Source organism: Lepisma saccharinum, chromosome 9, assembly GCF_977018435.1.
Source record: "Lepisma saccharinum chromosome 9, izLepSacc3.1, whole genome shotgun sequence".
In the NCBI taxonomy this organism is placed as follows: domain Eukaryota; kingdom Metazoa; phylum Arthropoda; class Insecta; order Zygentoma; family Lepismatidae; genus Lepisma; species Lepisma saccharinum.
The window spans coordinates 46,818,714-46,836,315 of NC_139237.1; the positions used below are offsets into that span (position 1 = coordinate 46,818,714).

The 17,602-nt window shown below is 38.3% G+C and overlaps 1 long non-coding RNA gene across 1 annotated transcript in view; it reads left to right on the forward strand.

The window, feature by feature from the left end:
• LOC145992656 (uncharacterized) overlaps positions 1–17,602 on the forward strand; it is an 89,055-nt gene that overhangs the window by 27,831 nt on the left and 43,622 nt on the right. The window lies entirely within an intron of this gene.

The window sequence follows — 17,602 nt, forward strand, 5'->3', positions numbered from 1 at the left end:
GATACCTTGGTGTACCCAGGCTTTTTACATACATAATCAGTGATATGTGTATTTGTGATAATTTTACAGCGAACACTTGTTTCATCATAAGATTCAATGCAACATATTACGTCTATTTTTCATATTCGCCATATACACTTATTTACGATAGTACTTACACATTTCAGAATCCACGATATCGTGAACTTCATAATAAACATTGTTTGTTCACGATACATATTTGAAGGGTCCACATCGGGCTCAATCCTATAGAAAGATTGTGAACTATGTTTTTTCTTGTGAAAACATGTCGGCCATTTGCATGAAGTTTTTTTTTTACTTCCGCTGGAAGTCAAGGCTTGGCATCGCACTGGCGATCTACAAAAGACTAACAACGATCGCTCGCGACTTAGTAGGAATGAACAATCCTACATGAAAGGCTTACGTACCCAAACTTATATTACGTCGAAAGTTATATCATGTAATGACATAAAATTTTGTATATACCAGTCATGTAATGATACAAAATACTTCTTTTAACAAAACATCTTTGACATGCGTACTTATTATTATGGATTGTAAGGTTTTGGGTAACAGAATATTTTTTTTTTGTTTAGGAAATCAAGAGAAAGCTATATTATTTAATTAATTTTTTTGTTGTTTTATATATTTTTTAAATATATAGAGTTGGCGAACCTGGGTCATGTCAAGCTTTTTGATTTGACTTAAATTTTCAACATTTTTTTTTTCCGTGGCGGTAGAACGTATAAATCCCGAAGATTATATGTTTATTTTAAAAGCCTCTCTCAATGCTTCATGTTGACCAGGACATTCACTTGTTTTTCTCAATTGTCTCAACTTCTGAGGTATGTAAACAATGCACAGTGTTGTGCTATGCAAACCTCCTGAGCTGTTCAGGAAATAGGTAGTTCCTTCTGCCTATTGAGTCAGCAGTTTACATAGTGGCAATTTTAAACACGATTCGGCATGGAGGAAGAGCTCCATGGCCTAGGGAATATAGAGGTGAGACAAGCTGAGAGGGGACTGACTTTTGGGATTGGAATAGAGGAGAGAGGAGAGCTTAGAAAGGAGTGGAGCAAAAGTGAAACGACGCCCTGGTCAACCTATAGATAAGCCAACAAAAGACTTAGTATATTTTTATTCATCGTAATTATCTTCATTTATCAGATAGACAGATAACTATCCTAAACCCAGCCATGATTCAGGTTCAAGGGTTCATAAAACCCAACGAGTGGCCGTTGCCTTTTCTAGCTGTTAAGTTCCTAAATCTTATTTGTACCTTTCGTCTTGCAAAGAGTTCACTCGTCATACCAATGACGAGTGCTCTCATCATAGAGGATGAATGATGAATAGCTTACATCAGCAAGCAATTAATTGCGAAGTGACTGGTTCTGATCCCATCATTCTTTAGAATGATACGAAATAGCGATTAGGTAGAATTCATGAAAGCGAGATATAAAAATTAAGGCTCCACTCGGACTCCGTAAGGACATACGCAAAGTGAATCTCCCAATATGGGACTCGAACTTTGGTTTGCGGGATATCTACTTAGAAGTGTACATCAAAAAGTCAATGAGCATGAAAACAATGAGACAAATTAATTTTCCAAAAAAGCGAAATCAGAAAATTAATGTCCACATTAGAATGTTCGATTTCATTGTGTATCTTGTAAAGGACAACTGATCAGAACACGATATCGAGACCATGAAACAAGTAATGGATATGTTCTCCAAGAGAACGAATTTCGGAAAACTTGAATGGAGACTTTCACATTTACTCGTTGCGATTAGTCAATAGTGGAAAAAAACTACGTAAAATAACATAATTCAATCAAGTTTAAAAAAAATTAAATAGTATTCATCTTCAGAAGGACAACGAACGTAAGACTTAACTAATGTTGCGAATGAAACGAACATGGGACCGGTCACTTTTTCTGACTACCCTAATATGCATAAACCATAGCAATACATAATTTAATGTTGTTATCATTATTGTTATTAGCATATTGTGTGACAGTGAACAAAGACAACCGAACGCCGTTTTTCATGTTCGAAAAGCTGTGCAAATGATGTGATGGAGCGATGTATAGACAAGAGCAAAAAGTTAAAATCTAATATTTTTCATCCTCTAAAACAACGCCTAAGCTTTATTTATGATCGGTAAAACAACAATTGGAAAGTGTCAGTTGGATTTTTGACCACCTGTACATATATATGTGTGTATGTTTGGGTACGCAGATATATTCTTCTTAGGACCGGCGTATCTTTAAACACCTTTCTTAATGGGACCAAAAAAAATATTGGGACTTTTTGCCGGTCCCAATAAGGAAAAGGCATTTCGAGACTCCTGAGAGTCCTTGCGACCTGTACGCGAAGTATTTCGAAGGTACCAAAAAGTTCATATTTGTTGGATTAGTGTTTATGTCGCTGTGTTACACTCTGCCACCTGCTGGTGAAACCTGGTACCTTCAAGGCTGTGTAAAACTGTGGTGTTTAATCGCATCCCTTGGTACCGTGAAGTGTGGGTGTGTAAAATCTTGGATCTATTTCGCATGTATTGGTACCGAACATCCCAGGGGGTTGAGAGGCGAGGAAAGGTACGTGCAAATGCCGACGGGGTTCCCCTCTCGCCCATGCCTCTCGCCTGGCCGTCTTGTTGCTTCCGAGCTGTCAATGTTGCCAACTTAAAACTTTGGAACCAGATCTGTTTTTCTATTATCTTCTAACCCTCCAAGTGTAATTGTAATTGATTTGTTTTGTTTTACTTCGCTTTTTGTACCACTGATGGCTAATTTGCGAAGATGGGGATGACTGATGATATCATGAAATTGATGAATCGACTCCCACAACATCCATGCCCAGACCGGGATTCGAACTCGGGAACCCTGGTGTCGTAGCGCGATGTGTTAACCACTCCACCACGGGGGTCGGCTTTAATCCTGCAATCAAACAAAATGCTACAATAGAATTTATTCCTCCAAATGTGACCCTTCTATATGTGCCTATAACAAATTATTAGTTGGGTTTTACTATAATACTGGTAAACAGAAATCCATTTGTAAAGCTCATTTTCTTCCATTACCAGGAAACGATGCTATCAGTAGAAACTCGTTACTTGTCTCCTTTCGGCCATGATGAGGATAAGATTGGAGATTTCTGACCAAGGCGACAAGCGATCCGGCAAAAGGGAGGGGGTGTTCATATCGAAGTGACAAGTGACACGATACCTCTGTCTACAAGCAAGCGTTTTTCTGAAATGCTCTAACAGACCAAGGCGACACGATGCATGACATCCATGACTTTCAGAAGCGGAAGCCGAGAAGCGACACGTTTCGAAACGAAGAAGCAAGTCTCGCCTGTTACTTCCGTTTGTCAATATCCTGAATTGGGTCACCTAGGTCTGGTGTTCGGGCTTTAACAGTGAATGCTTACTTGAAGACTGAAGTGGCTTGTCTTTCTTTTCGCTTGTCACTTCGGTATGAACTTCAGTGTCATTTGCAGCCGTCGTTTGCTACTTGTTGCCTGTCGTTTCGGTTTAAAATCTCTCTGCAAGAAAGCATTCAATGCGTAGGCATGACCACCAGACCGAAGTAACGCCATAACGTCCCCAGTGCGTGAAACATGCAAGTGGCACGTGTAGTTTGTCATATCACATTTGTTAGAAAGTTTTATTTATTTAAGAATTTTTGTTTCCAAAGCCATTTATCGCTTCGGTACGAAAGTTCCATTGGGACGAAGCGACGAGCAACGAGGGGTTTCTCACTGAAGTAACACTACCCGTGCAGCATAGCATATATTATTGAGTGTTTGTTTCCAAGTGACACGTGTCGCTTCTCGCTTCGGTCTGAAAGCATCCCAAGACTCGTACGGTATTCGAACATAGGATCCCTATTCGTAGAACACGAAGACAAACGTTTATACTTCTCAAAGTTAACGGCTTGATTGCAATCCTTAACTACATTTAATTTCAATGCAGTTCTTTTTTAACAGTCGTGTTTGGCAACACTGATAAGTGAAGCGAAGTTTTCACTCTCGCCTCTGCAGCCGCGCCGAAACCGTGGACAGAGAGCTGCGATGTATTTTTGCGACGTTGCATGCTACACGTATTTGACGGCTTCTGTACTCGCTCGCTCTGTTTAACGTGCGACTAAACGAGAGGGGAAAGTCTTCACCCGACAACGTCGCAGGGGCAAAACAATTGCTTCCCTGCTTGTAGTAACTTCACCGCGCATTTTCCCCCTGTGTCTGTTGTCACGGTATCTTACGCTTGATCTCTCCATTGCGTTATTTTCACAAAGTAGGAACTGTGTCCTGCTCGTCACTTCGGTTTGCGTGTGTTTCTTCATAGTTCAAATGTAAAAAGATAACATACAAATGCTTACGCAGAGATATTCGCTTATACATAATTGATTAATTGATTTGGTGTTTTAAGTCCACTTTATGCACAATAAGGCTAATCGGGACTGGACCTACAGTTTAAAGTGGGATCCGAACCACTATGAGCTTCCACCGGTTATCGAACCCAGGATCCCTTGATTACAAGGCAACGACGCTACCACTGCGCCATCTTATGCATAAAACAACCGAGAGAACAATGACATGTACATTTGATAATGTTCCCCACCAGAAAACTTTGAGGGAAAAAGCTCGAGTTGAAGACATCGATTTAATTTTTTATATAATGCCTGAAAACAACATATTTGCCTTCTATGACCTTAACGAAAATATTAAATCCACTGTAGTAAACATTACTTTCTAGATGGCAAAATAAAATGTAAACGACATAAATACTCTTCCCGTTTCTAAACCTGATAATTTATAGCCGTGTATTTGATTGAATTTTATAATTAATAATGCAATGAAGTAAATGGTCACACAGTATTCAGGTTTAGTGAAAGATAGCGTATTCCTTCCCTCAGTGTGGTCTTTATATAACAATATTTACAAAGTTACAGAAGCAACTGTACTTGAAGGGACAGCGAAGATTTTATGCCATCAAAATATCTGTGGCGACTGCTACAAAAGGTAAAGTTCTCCCCTGTGTATGGCAGTCTGCCGTGACACCATTCGAGCAAATGATATGGCTCCACACATTCTCGATCTCTGCCGTAGTGAAGGATACATGAATGATACACACCACGCTCTGATGTATCTAGGGGTCGCGGGTTCGACACGCGGTGGAGGAACATGGCATGGTGTTCCCTTGACGGTGCCCTTCATCAATTTCATCATATTATTACTCATCCTCGTCGTTTGGATTAGCCAAAAATGAAAAAAGCGACGCTAAAAATCATCTAATCAAATGTATTCATTACTTACCTTCCAGCCTCCATGAAGAAGTGGCTACGAAGCCAGAAGCCCTACTTTTGAATCCTGGGTGAGGAATGAATATATCATCGTGTTCATTCGGATTCCACCATTAATGCTCATTAACGATTAACCTACGACGTAGAAAAACGCTTAAAATTAACGTAAACATACGTCGCATTCTTCAGTCGCTTCATTAATGTGGATCATTTCACTATCCTAGGGGGAAAATGTTTGTTTAGCAACGTAAATAATATTCACTTTCGAGACAATCCAAGGCATTGAGAGGCAGGGGTGTAGCAAGGAGTGGAAGAAGTGCGCGACCGCACGGGACTTCGCGCTTAAAGGAGCTTGATATGAAAAATGTTATAAATAGAAGTGGGGGGGGGGGTCATGGAAAATGCTATTTTTTTGTGAGCAGTAATATTAAAACATTCTGTATTTATCTGGTTTTAAATTCTAGTTAAACGTTATAATTTGAAAGAATACGTCCAATCAGAGGCATAACATACAGGCAGGCAGGTCTTAAGTCTAAGGGGCACGAAAGAAGTAAAAAATGATCGTCGTATTTCTCATGTGAAACAGTTAGGAAAAATTTACGATAACTTGCTTAGACATTTTTACACATTTATTCTTTCATTGAATAGAACGTCCTTTGTCTTGTATTCTCTTCAATCTCTTGACCCTGCACTCCCGATTTTAATAAGTTAACAACAAACACCTCTAACTGGCACGAAGCAAGCGCGAGACATTTCAACGCTTGCGTTGTTTCCTTCCTTCCTAGAACAGGCCCGTACCCAGAATTTTTTTGAGGAGGTTGGAGACAGATCCGAAAATGTGGAACAAAAGAGAAGATCCGAAATTCTATTGGATTTGTTGAGTTAGGTTATTTTACGTCGATTTTCTGACACTTTTGGCTGATCGCGATGATGAGGATGAGTGATGATATGATGAAAATTGATCACGGAACACTCACAAAGAACGTCCATGCCCAACCCTGGATTCGAACCCGGAACCCACAGCGTCGTAGCGCGTTGTGCTAACCAGGTGGTCGACCCTGGTCGGTGAAATGCTGTTGGGAGTACTGGATGTGACCACCAATGTTTCGGTAGTATTATTGTACGAGCTAGTGCTAGCTCGTAGCTCGAATAGTGCTAAGTGTACACCCAACGGTAAAAGCAATATGTCCATCTCCACTGTATTTTCATTCAGTCTGTTTTCCACAGTGTCATGATAATGGGTTGAAATAGAAACGCAGTCAACATAAGCTTCGCATCAAAAGAATCAATGACCCCTTAGAAGAACACAGGATGTAGAGTAGTGTTGCCCACGAGACGAGACTTTGGCCTATCTCGTCTCGTGGAGTCTCGTGGAAATGCTGTCTCGTCTCGAAAATATTCGTTTGTCTTATGACACATGGTCAAGCTCGTCTCGTCTCGAATTTTTAAAAGCCTGTCCCGTCTCGTCCCATGGGCAACACTAAAGAGTAATGAGAGAATTAAAATGGTGGTGAACAATTTGCCTACTATTATCTTTCCTAATTGTAGAATTGTAGAGTTGCAATGTTAAGGTCCAAAGTATCGGGAAGAAATAATTATTAATTAATTATTATTAATAATTAGCAATCATTATTAAAATGAAGAACATGTTTAAATGGGGGTTAACGCCTCCAAAATAAAACCTCGAAACATTTAGTCAAATTACGACTTGAGTTTGAAAGAAATTGGGACAGGGATTTGAAAGAATACACTGTTCCGACTAAATTGGAATGTCTTGTAAACACGCATCAATGATTAGAAAACAAAAATTACAAGGTCAGTTTAGTTTCCCTTGGCAGATAAGGTTCAGCACAGTTCTGAAAAAAGAGGAGAGCGACTGCTCACCCCCACTTCCATTTAATTTCCACCATTGGATGGGGGCCTCGCATTCTAATCTCATCCAGGGCTTCGCTATATGTTGCTACGCCACTGTTGAGAGAGGATTACTAAATTCAAAAATCCATATTTCGAAGCGTCATGCATGTTTTTTGCAATTGTTTTATACTTATTGTTAGTTTACTTAGTTTATTTGACGTCGCATTTCTACCACTTCTGGCTAATTGCGAGGTTGCAAGTGAATGTCAGAAATGAATGAAGGGTCTTAGCAATAGCAACCAATTTTCGCGACGTGTACCTTCACCCCTCTCTCTTGCCACTACTGTGTGCAGTGTTCTTTGACATTCTGACATTGTCCTCGGTTTTCTTATAGCTTTTCTTTCAATCAAAATATGTGCACAATGACAACGTGACTACTGCTGCATTTGCAAACTGGAAGTAACAAAATGCAAGTCAATGTATACTGCTATAATCTAATTTTGTATTGGTATAATTGTTATTTTCGCTTGTCGATCGCTACTCCTCGCAGACTCGTGTTGGTAAACATGTGAAGAATTAGCAAATTAGAATTCAGATCGACAAGTTACCGTTCCTGGATATTAAGGTAAAGAGATAATGGATTGTTGCAAGTCTGATTTGTGAACAGATAGACTAATCGGGACTGAATGGGATCCGAACCAATATGTGTGTCTACTAGACATCGAATCCGGGACCCCTTGATTACAAAGCTTGATTGGAAATTGAGGCGTTCTTAGTCCAGCATTAATATATGTATAGAAAAATTTCAATAGTGGGAAATATACAATATTGCAGGATTTAAAAAAAAGAAGTATAAAATCACTGTAAAATTTAAGAGCGAAAAGGAGTTACGAATAATATATATCCTATATTTTGTTAATGTTTTGGGCCTAAAAGCTTAGAAGAATCAGTTAAATTGATTTGAGGTTTTATTATAAATCCACTTTATGTACAAATAGGTTAGTCATGGTGGACCTAGAGTTTAATGTTGAATTATAACACTACGTGTCTCCATCGAACACAGGACCCCTTGCTTACAAGGCACAGAGATTGCCACCATCGGGGTGGCCCTACAGACATACTGTCTGGCTACCTTAGCTGAGACCATGGACGAAAGTGCGCATTGGCAAAATAGGGGCACTTTGTTCAGGAAGCCGGTTTCGTGAAAATCGTCAGCTGTTGAAAAAACAATGAAGTTTCAAACGTAGTAACATCGCCGCCAAAATACGTATAGATGTTTACGAATTATGTAAGGGTACAGAATGAAAGAAATAACCATCCATATACTATATAAGCAAACGGAACATATCAGGAAAGTATTCATTACGTCACATTAGTAGATAAACTTGTTTGTAAACATGGAACTTCATTTTCGGTCATTCAATTAAATTGGTATCCTTATTAAATCGTATAATTAGCACAAATGTACACAGCAGTAATCAGAATAGTATCAACAGTATTATTATGCAAACTATTATAAATACAGTAAAGAACATGTAGTAACTGATTGGTTTGTGGCATTGTGTATTATATCAAGGGTGTTTTGTAGAATGTGCAACAGGGACCAATACGTCTTTGTTTTCTTTGTTCCACTTCGAAACGGTTTGTTACGAATTGTAAGAGACATCACAAACACAACACAGAAAGCAGTAATAAACACAGCAAGCGGACCATACAGAGCGACCACAAGGAAAAAAACCATGGACGAAATGTCCCAGCGTTCAGCTCGTGCCATAAGGAAGCCTGGTCCACTCTCCCCCTCCTCTCCTCGCAGGAGTACGGTGCACAGGCTTTGCTGGTCTGAGCAGGTTTTTTTGCTTGTGGTTCTACTATAGCAAGCAAGAGCCACAGGGTGGTGTTCTACCTGCTTCCCTTCTCGCGTTTGGAATCGTACTTTCCAGCTAGTTTCGTTTCCCTTGGCCGGACTGTACCAGTCAAATTATAATTTAGAACTTCAAGTTACTTGGTGACAAAAAAAATACTACACTGATCCCCCAAAAAATACCTTACTTCACAGAATATAATACTTTAACACGGAATTATCATTACCTGCAAACTATATGAGTGTTTCCAAAGATCTGCTGCATATACCCTTTCCCTCATAACAAAGATCAACTAAAAATTAAAAAAAAACGAACGAGCGTTTCTCTATTTGCAGTCCGTCTTTGTTTACGTGTAGCGCGAAAGGTTAAAGTTTTAGTGTTTGAAACCCAGAAAAGCATGTTTTTGCACTTGTCCTTTCTTGCATCATGATAAGATGTACAAATGCCTCAGCTCGATATAATTCAACTTCAGAGCTCTTCTGCTGCTTGCAGGAGTGGATGTTATCTGCTTCAGTAATCTACACTCCCGTGTTCCACCTGCCAGGCTGCGAGAGTAGTAGTGCTTTCAATTATTTTGACTGGTATGTAATTTTCGCTGCTGGCTGCAAGCAATGTGTAACAAAATTATACCTCATGTGTTATAACATGGCGATTATTATTATTATTATTATTATTATTATTATTATTATTATTATTATTATTATTATTATTATTAAAGATTAATTAGTGAAATAGTTTTCTCTTTCGCTAAAATTAACATAAAGAAGATAGCAAAGAATGAACTATGAATCAACGAAATTAATAACATCGTTTACTTTTCTTTGACGATTTAGTTAGGAAACAGACCTGTGATCCAATATTTCGTTATTATATATTATATTATTCTTCTTTAAATCTTGTATCTACAAGGAAAATCAAACAAAGAAACATAAGGACGTCTTATTTGAAATTCTTAACCCCGTAGCGTGAAACGAAAGGCGGGAGGGACTTCGAAATGCAACAGTTAACTTTAGTACTTGGTTCTTGGAGAGAACGTGCGTAATATTAAGTTAACGAATGGTTTGTTCAATGAATGATTAATAATTGCGACAGGGACGAAAATCCCGTGGATAGAACGAAAGTACTATTTACATTGGGAACCATCAAACGTGATTTAGTTACCTAACAACCGCTGCATACCCAACCCAAATCTCGACAAATTAAAAGTAAAAGCGAGCAAATGTAGAAATATTATGCAATAGATATTGGTCCATCATTCCCAGCTGAATTGTATCCTTAAACATCTGTCACAAGTGACTTATCGAAAGTTTCATCTGCACATGATTTTGCCAAACAGTACCTCTCCAATTCTACCTCCCTCTACAGAGGTATACCATGTTAGATATCATTTTAAAACTATAGGTCCTGTCCCATTTAACCGATCTGTGCAAAAAAGTGAACTTAAAACTATACATTTAAAAAACTCCGATCTCCGCACGGACTGCTTAGCACAGTGTTTATGAAGCCAATGGTTACGGTTCGCATCTCCCCCTGGACGTGGGTGTACTTTGTAAGTGTTTCTGCATCAATTTCCTAATTTCATCCTATCATCACTCATCCTCATCGTCGCGATTAGCCAAAGTGGTATAAAAGCGATGCTAAATAACAAAATCAAATCTTTGCAGACACACGCAAACAACATACATAAATAGAAGAAACTGAACAGGAGGAAATGTTTTATCATTTCCTTTCACAAGTGTGTTTGTTTTACATTCAAGGCAACTTAAATAATGGGCCAAAAATATGTAGATTCGTCACTGACAGTCATTTGTTTTCTCCTCTCCACATCGCTTTTAGCCGAGTACCGCCTTGTTGCCAGTTTCCTTCATAGCTACGTTGTCAAAAGCTTCAAAAAAGAAAAATATTACATCTCTTATTTCGATGTCTAAGGTTCATGATGATACAAATGCTTAGCACTGAATAAAGGCGACGACCATCTGTTCAAGAATGCTTAACATTTTGACAACGCAGGGGTAGCATGACATTGTAAAGAGCTGCTTGCGTCACCCACGCTCCGACCGCTCCCTTACTGTTGGACTTATGCACGTTGTGGTTCGCATACCACTTTTAATTATAGGTCAGCACCGATTAGCCCATCTTTGCATAAAGTAGACTTAGAACTCAATTCCATTACCGAACATTTCGGTTTCTTGAAGGCAATTTGGGAGCTACGTGAAATAGAGGATAAAGATAACAGAGGCAAAGGGATTCGATGTGCTGACCACGTGTCAACTTATAAGGAAACCACTTAAGAGGCCTTTGTTATTCATGGCAGTTTCGCCACGGAGTTTTTTCATCGTAGCTGTTATGGAGATGATTAATTTTATATAAGATTGGCGAGAAAATATTAACAAAACATGCTATTATTGTGTTTCACGCTAATCGGAGGTGAATTCTGTTACTGGGTGATAGATGGGTGTTATGATATGTCAGCTGTAAAGTTAAGAACAGTGGCGTATTTAGAAGGAGTTTTAGAACTAGGTAGTCTTATTTTTGCTCAACTTTCCTTAAAATAAAATAAAAATAAAATTTAGGAAAATATGGCATGATCTAGGAGTGGTAAGAAATATCTGATAACCCCTTATGATTTGATTTGATTTGATTTGTTGTTTGAAGTCCACTTTATGCACAGTAAGGCTAATCGGGACTGGACCTACAGTTTAAAGTGGAATCCGAACCACATGTGCTTGCACCGGGATTCGAACCCGGGACTCCTTTATAACCACCTTATGTTCACATCCCTTTACTGCATTTGTGAGTACGTCACTGAAAGCGTGGGCAATACTGCCCGCAAATAAAATGGAGAGGGTTCCTTAAATAACGATAACAGAAGCGGGGTGTAATGCATGGCCTTCCTGCAAGAGCGTAAATGTCAACCTCTCTTCCACGTCTTGGACTCAGGGAGGAAGGGGGGTTGCCATTAGGCTATCCTAGGCTATAACCTAGGGCCAGACAAAAATGAGATGCTGAAGGGGCAGAAGTGAAAACCATGGCAAATTGAAACATGCCAAATCCTTTTACTTGCTTATTTCGTTAACGAAGGACTATCTAGCAATTAAATAAGTTCTTTCACCATGGCCTATTTTCAAAGGTCACCTAGATCATACAAACAGTATGTACAACTCTATTGTTCGAATATAAGTAATTGTTCCTCGAAAAAACTAATGTAAACATTTTGAATGCCAACAAATAAAAGTCAATTGGGGGGATATTGGCGACCAAAATCAACATCATTGTTTACCGATTTACCGGTTCGCGTGCAGTGTGGCTACCATAAGGTAGTGTTGATTCGTTTTCCTTTAGTGCGTGTGCGGTATTAGTGTTGTCTGGCGAAATATATATTGAAAGTGGCTGTTTCAAAGGAAAACGAAGTTTAATGAGTAATTTTTAATCAGATGTATCAATGTTTTGAACTTTACAAGTGTTATTAGTACAGAGCATGATGCAGTTAGTGAAAATTAAGTACCATGAGAACAAATTATTAATAAAAATGTCTACAGTGCCCAAAATAAAGGATAGTCCAAATTCTATATATCCCGCTCTGGATGGGCTACATTTTGCAGACAATCGGTGCTTTCGCGTCTAGACTCAGATTCAGTCTGTTGCGTACTGCCCATACATTCTTGTTATTGCCCTCGCATCAATTCCATCCTAATCTTAGCGACTGACCAAAAGAGACAAAAGCGAGAAGTAATATTAGTCGAATTAATCTCTATATAACACCAGCAAATGGCTGTGTCTTCCTCAAATTGAGGATTCCTCTCGCAGATATCCCATATAACATGAAGGTTAGGATGAATGATGAAACAGATTGTTGGAACAAAAAGAATTTCATGTACAGGTTTTCCAGGATGCGAACCTAGGACACCGAGTTTTGTTGCACGCTACGCTAACCATTCAGCCACAGAGCCGACCTGAAATACTTTGTGCTTGCAGGAGTGATTCTCGAGACGCACACGATAAAAGTGGCAAGATGAATAAGACTTGCATTGGCGCCTTCAGGTCTCCGCCGAGCATTCAACCATATCGGTATCAATACCTCACCTTGATGTGGTTTCAAGGTGAATAGTATGTATGCCCCCATACTTCAAGTTGTTGTATTTCTGCCGTCCAACTTACAGATATGTATGTGTAACACAGTGTTAATGACCAGGGACATATGAAAAATGGGATAACCGTTAAAATAAAATAAATTATAATTGCATGATTGTGGATTTAAGGTGTTGCTTTGTTAACTGACTTTCGCAGTTATAACTATCGAAAATTAAATATTTGTGGTTAAACTCGCCTAAAATCAATTGGTAAATTGTTTTACATTTTCACACAAATGTCAAGTTAATGTACTTGAAGCTAATATATATTTTAAGTTGGGGACATCACAGAGGGCGAAGGGGTGGTTGTTGAAAGACTGCTGAATTCGCCGCATTGTTGCTTCAAGGGAAGAGGGGAAACTCGTTCAAAACGTAAATACTCTCATCTAAAACTAGAAATGCTAGTAGCAACAAAGAAAGAGGGAGAATTGTTTTCAGCACTCTGTCCTCAATATTTCGCATGCATGAGAAGCAGCAACTTGAACTTTAATAAAGGATAAATGAAAAATCTGCTGCTACCAGGGGCTCTAGTTTCTACACTAACTCCGTGCTATTAATTCGAGGAGACGGTTGTTTTCCCATATTGACTCACATACTAGTCATTTATGAAAATCCGCGTTTTTGGTAGATCATTCCCAATCAGTAACATGAATAGATATTGATACTTTTTAACATTAAAATTCAAGAAGCAATTTTTTAATGAATAATTTCCTCTTTTGTTGCAAATAATTGCAAAATTATCATCATTAATAAATAGGGAACGAATTATTTCACGAGTGTTACACACGTCATATTTTATCATTCTCTAAACCTCAAAATAATATGTTAATATTGAATCAATGCTTTTTCTTGTTCACATCACAGCACCTCCAAATTAGCCGCGATTGAGGAATGTGGGAGGCCCTACACATCGTTTTATCTAGTCTAATAGATAGTCTTGTCATTGTTGAGAGACTAAACAAAATGCAGGACTACATTTAGAATATAATCGTTATATTTGCACCTTCAATCACTGCCACAATCACTGAAGGTGCAATGTCTATAAAGTGTTTGGAACACGCTCCGAAAGGTTTGCCATAATCATTGCAATGGGTGTGATTTCGCGCAAACAATTTTCGGGGAAGTTGTTGGCTGAATATCATCCAATGGAAACAGCCGCTGAGGTTCTAATGGTGATCAAACGCCTAACCGCACCATTAAATGTGATACCGTTACCACTACGCCATTGGGGACAATTGCGATAGCAGAAAACATTCACACTTTTTCGCCATCTTTATTTGCAGTTGAAGTTAATAATACAGCAAACTTGAATCATATTGGGAGTACTGTATTCCCAACTAATTGCCCCCATGCACACGCCACTGTTGCTTGTGTATATAAGTGGTTACTCACTTACAAGCGAAACCGAAACTCGAGCTCTCAGCGAGACAACTCCAGGCGCCGTGAAACAGATAACGGTTAAGCCACTGACGTTCGTTGGAACATGCATTTCTACTGTCTTGGCCTTTGAGTCACTGCTTTGGTTGCGATGAAGTATTTTGGCAGGTGTCCTATTTCGCTGCAGGATACATGCAAGCCTTAAAAGAATAATGTTAATGATATGCATATGATATAAAATGGTTACTATTATTCGGAAATTAATACATGATTTCTCTTCTGTAGAGTGTAAGAATTTTTTCTTCCGATAATGAAATAGTAAAAAAAATATTTAACCAGAAATCAACAAAGTGAATAACAACGTTTGCTTTATTTACCTTTTGATATATTATCAAAGCAATTACCGACCTTGTTTTTAATACTGCCGATGCTGTGCGTAAATGCAGTCAGTACCCCTCCCCCCAAAATGATATGTTTACTGTCTCTTTATATACGTATATCTCTGGTTCTAATTGATTATTTATTTGCCACATAGACAGATGAAACTGACATAGGAATTCGAACCCAGAATTTATTGTGCTAATATAATGAGTTGACGGACATTTAACAATCGTGGCGTCCTTTAACTTTTCCAGGCAGTCATAGCCGAGATATATAAAGCAACGTTTCGATTATAATTTTGTTGGTTAAAGTTGGATATTTTTTTTTTAAGTAACGAAAACGCTTTGCTCATTTCCGAATAGCACCTTTCAGTAAACAAATTGATAGATTGATCGAGTTCGTGTTTTAAGTCCATTTTACATACAGTATGGTTAATCGGGACTAGACGTACAGTTTAAACTGGGATACGAACCATTTTATGTCTCAACTGGTTATCGAACACGGGACTCCTTGATTACAAGGCGACGACATTTACTACTACGCCAACAGGGAGTCCCAGTAACCAATATATATATATATATATATATATATATATATATATATATATATATACTTTTTCGTCTATGAAACACCCGATATTAACACACTTTCAAACAACGTCTTGTACATATGAAGCAAATTAAAATTGATATGTGAGGGCATAGGAGTGCGCACGGTGGTTGCCAGTGGTGCATGAACACCTCAAAATGCGTCCTCAAAAAATTAAGAATGTAGAAAGTACCATTATAACAATGAAAATAATGTCTCCTCTGCTGTCTCGAGATTTGAATTTTAATGGTCGGATCTTTCTAAAGTTAAAGACAGAAGAGTGAAACGACTTGCAGCCAAAGCTGGAATCCGCCTAGAAAGATGACCCTTCGTTCGGGATTCACCAGTGATAAGAGGAAATCCTTGATTGCTTAACGAGTGTCAAGCAAACTATTTTGACAAAACAATAATAATACAATGCTAACAATACCCACAATAGTTTGCAAAATGATCTACGTAATCAGTGCGATGTTTGTAGTGGTGCAACAGTCTACGTTAGAGAAAACAGGGTTTGAAGTAGAGTCCGATTGATTTGATTTTTTTGACGTCGCATTTCTTCTACTTTTGGCTAATCACGAAGATGAAGGTGAATGATAATAGGATCGGATGGATGAAGCAGTATTCGAATGAAGGGGTGAACCGGGGAATTTCCCCCCTCTATTTTTCCCATGCTCTGCTCTACATTTATATTTTCATTCCCAACCATGGGAAGAAAATGTCCCCCTCTGAACGTGTACTTTGAATGGAATGACACTGTTTGAGTCATAATTTCGAGCTTGCTCTTCAAGATGTTTTTTAAGAAAGATAGTCATTGTACCCTAAATATTTTATGGATGCACTTTATTTTATTTTCAGAAAAAAATAATAGGATCTGTTCTAGAGTGGTCAAGCAGTAGAAACAACAATGATGGAAATTAGCGAAATGATTGACATTTGTTGGGTGCCATCAAATCAATCTGTGTGGGTAATAATAAATAATTATCTGGTTCTTGTACATTTCTCTTCGAATAGTGAACTCAGTGCAGCTATCGGTTGAAAAGAAATAGAAAGTGCCAAGGAATGCTGAAGAAAGTACCAACTTAGTTATTTGTAGAATTTTGACTTTCCCCTGTTTTATTAGATTTCCTCAAACAGTTTCCATTGCCTCCACAGAGAAGAAGTGCGCGTCAGGAATTGGCTGTGGCAATAAAATCTCTAACGTCCCGTGTTTTAGCGAAGTACAAACTTTTCAACCTCACAACATTTATAGTATTCATCACAAAGTACGTAAAATAGATCAATATTCTCTTTATTATTATTCCATTTACTAGACATGGCATACAGTTTTTCTTGCATATCAGTTGCGTTACTGAATTCTAATTAGATTTATTTATGTGTAAATAACGTAAATATCTTCACAAAAATAAGAAAACGTGTGCTCACGTGAAAACGCATACTCATAAACCATAAGTTAAAATTTCATCTTCACACACCTTATGGTTTCTGTGAAAGGGGAAAATTAACTTGTGACAAATAGGCTAACATTGTCCAGATAGTCAACTGAAACACCCCTTTAGGCACTCCCATATGAATTAGTCTGCACGTGCGCATGTGTAGGGGAGGAGAGAGAGAGGAGAGCGTATATTTGAAAAATTCATTAACCAAATGTATAAGTGACATTTCCAGAAGCTGAATATGTATTCCCCGGCATCATGATGCATGAATGAGACTGCGTATCGTATCGTTATCTAAATAACGACGGAGAAAAGGATGCTCGACCGGTAATGACACACTACTAATTGATTAATTGATTTGATTTTACTTCACTTTTCTTCCACTTTTGGCAAATCGCGAAGATGAAGTTGAACTCTAGTTTTATCCCGATATTTTAGTCGAATTAGTCATCACGCACTGTTATTTAAAGGAAACCCTTCTTCCACAACTACATGAGTTTAAATAGAAAATAAAAGCGATAAGAAATGCAGATATCTGCTAGTAAAAGAGATCGATGTGTGCGCTTTAAAAATGTACGAGAAACTTTTTTTTCCTCCGTGATTAACACAACTCCCAACTTTTTAGTCGCTTTCCGCCATTAGGCTTAGCTTATAAAATGTCACAGGCTCAAC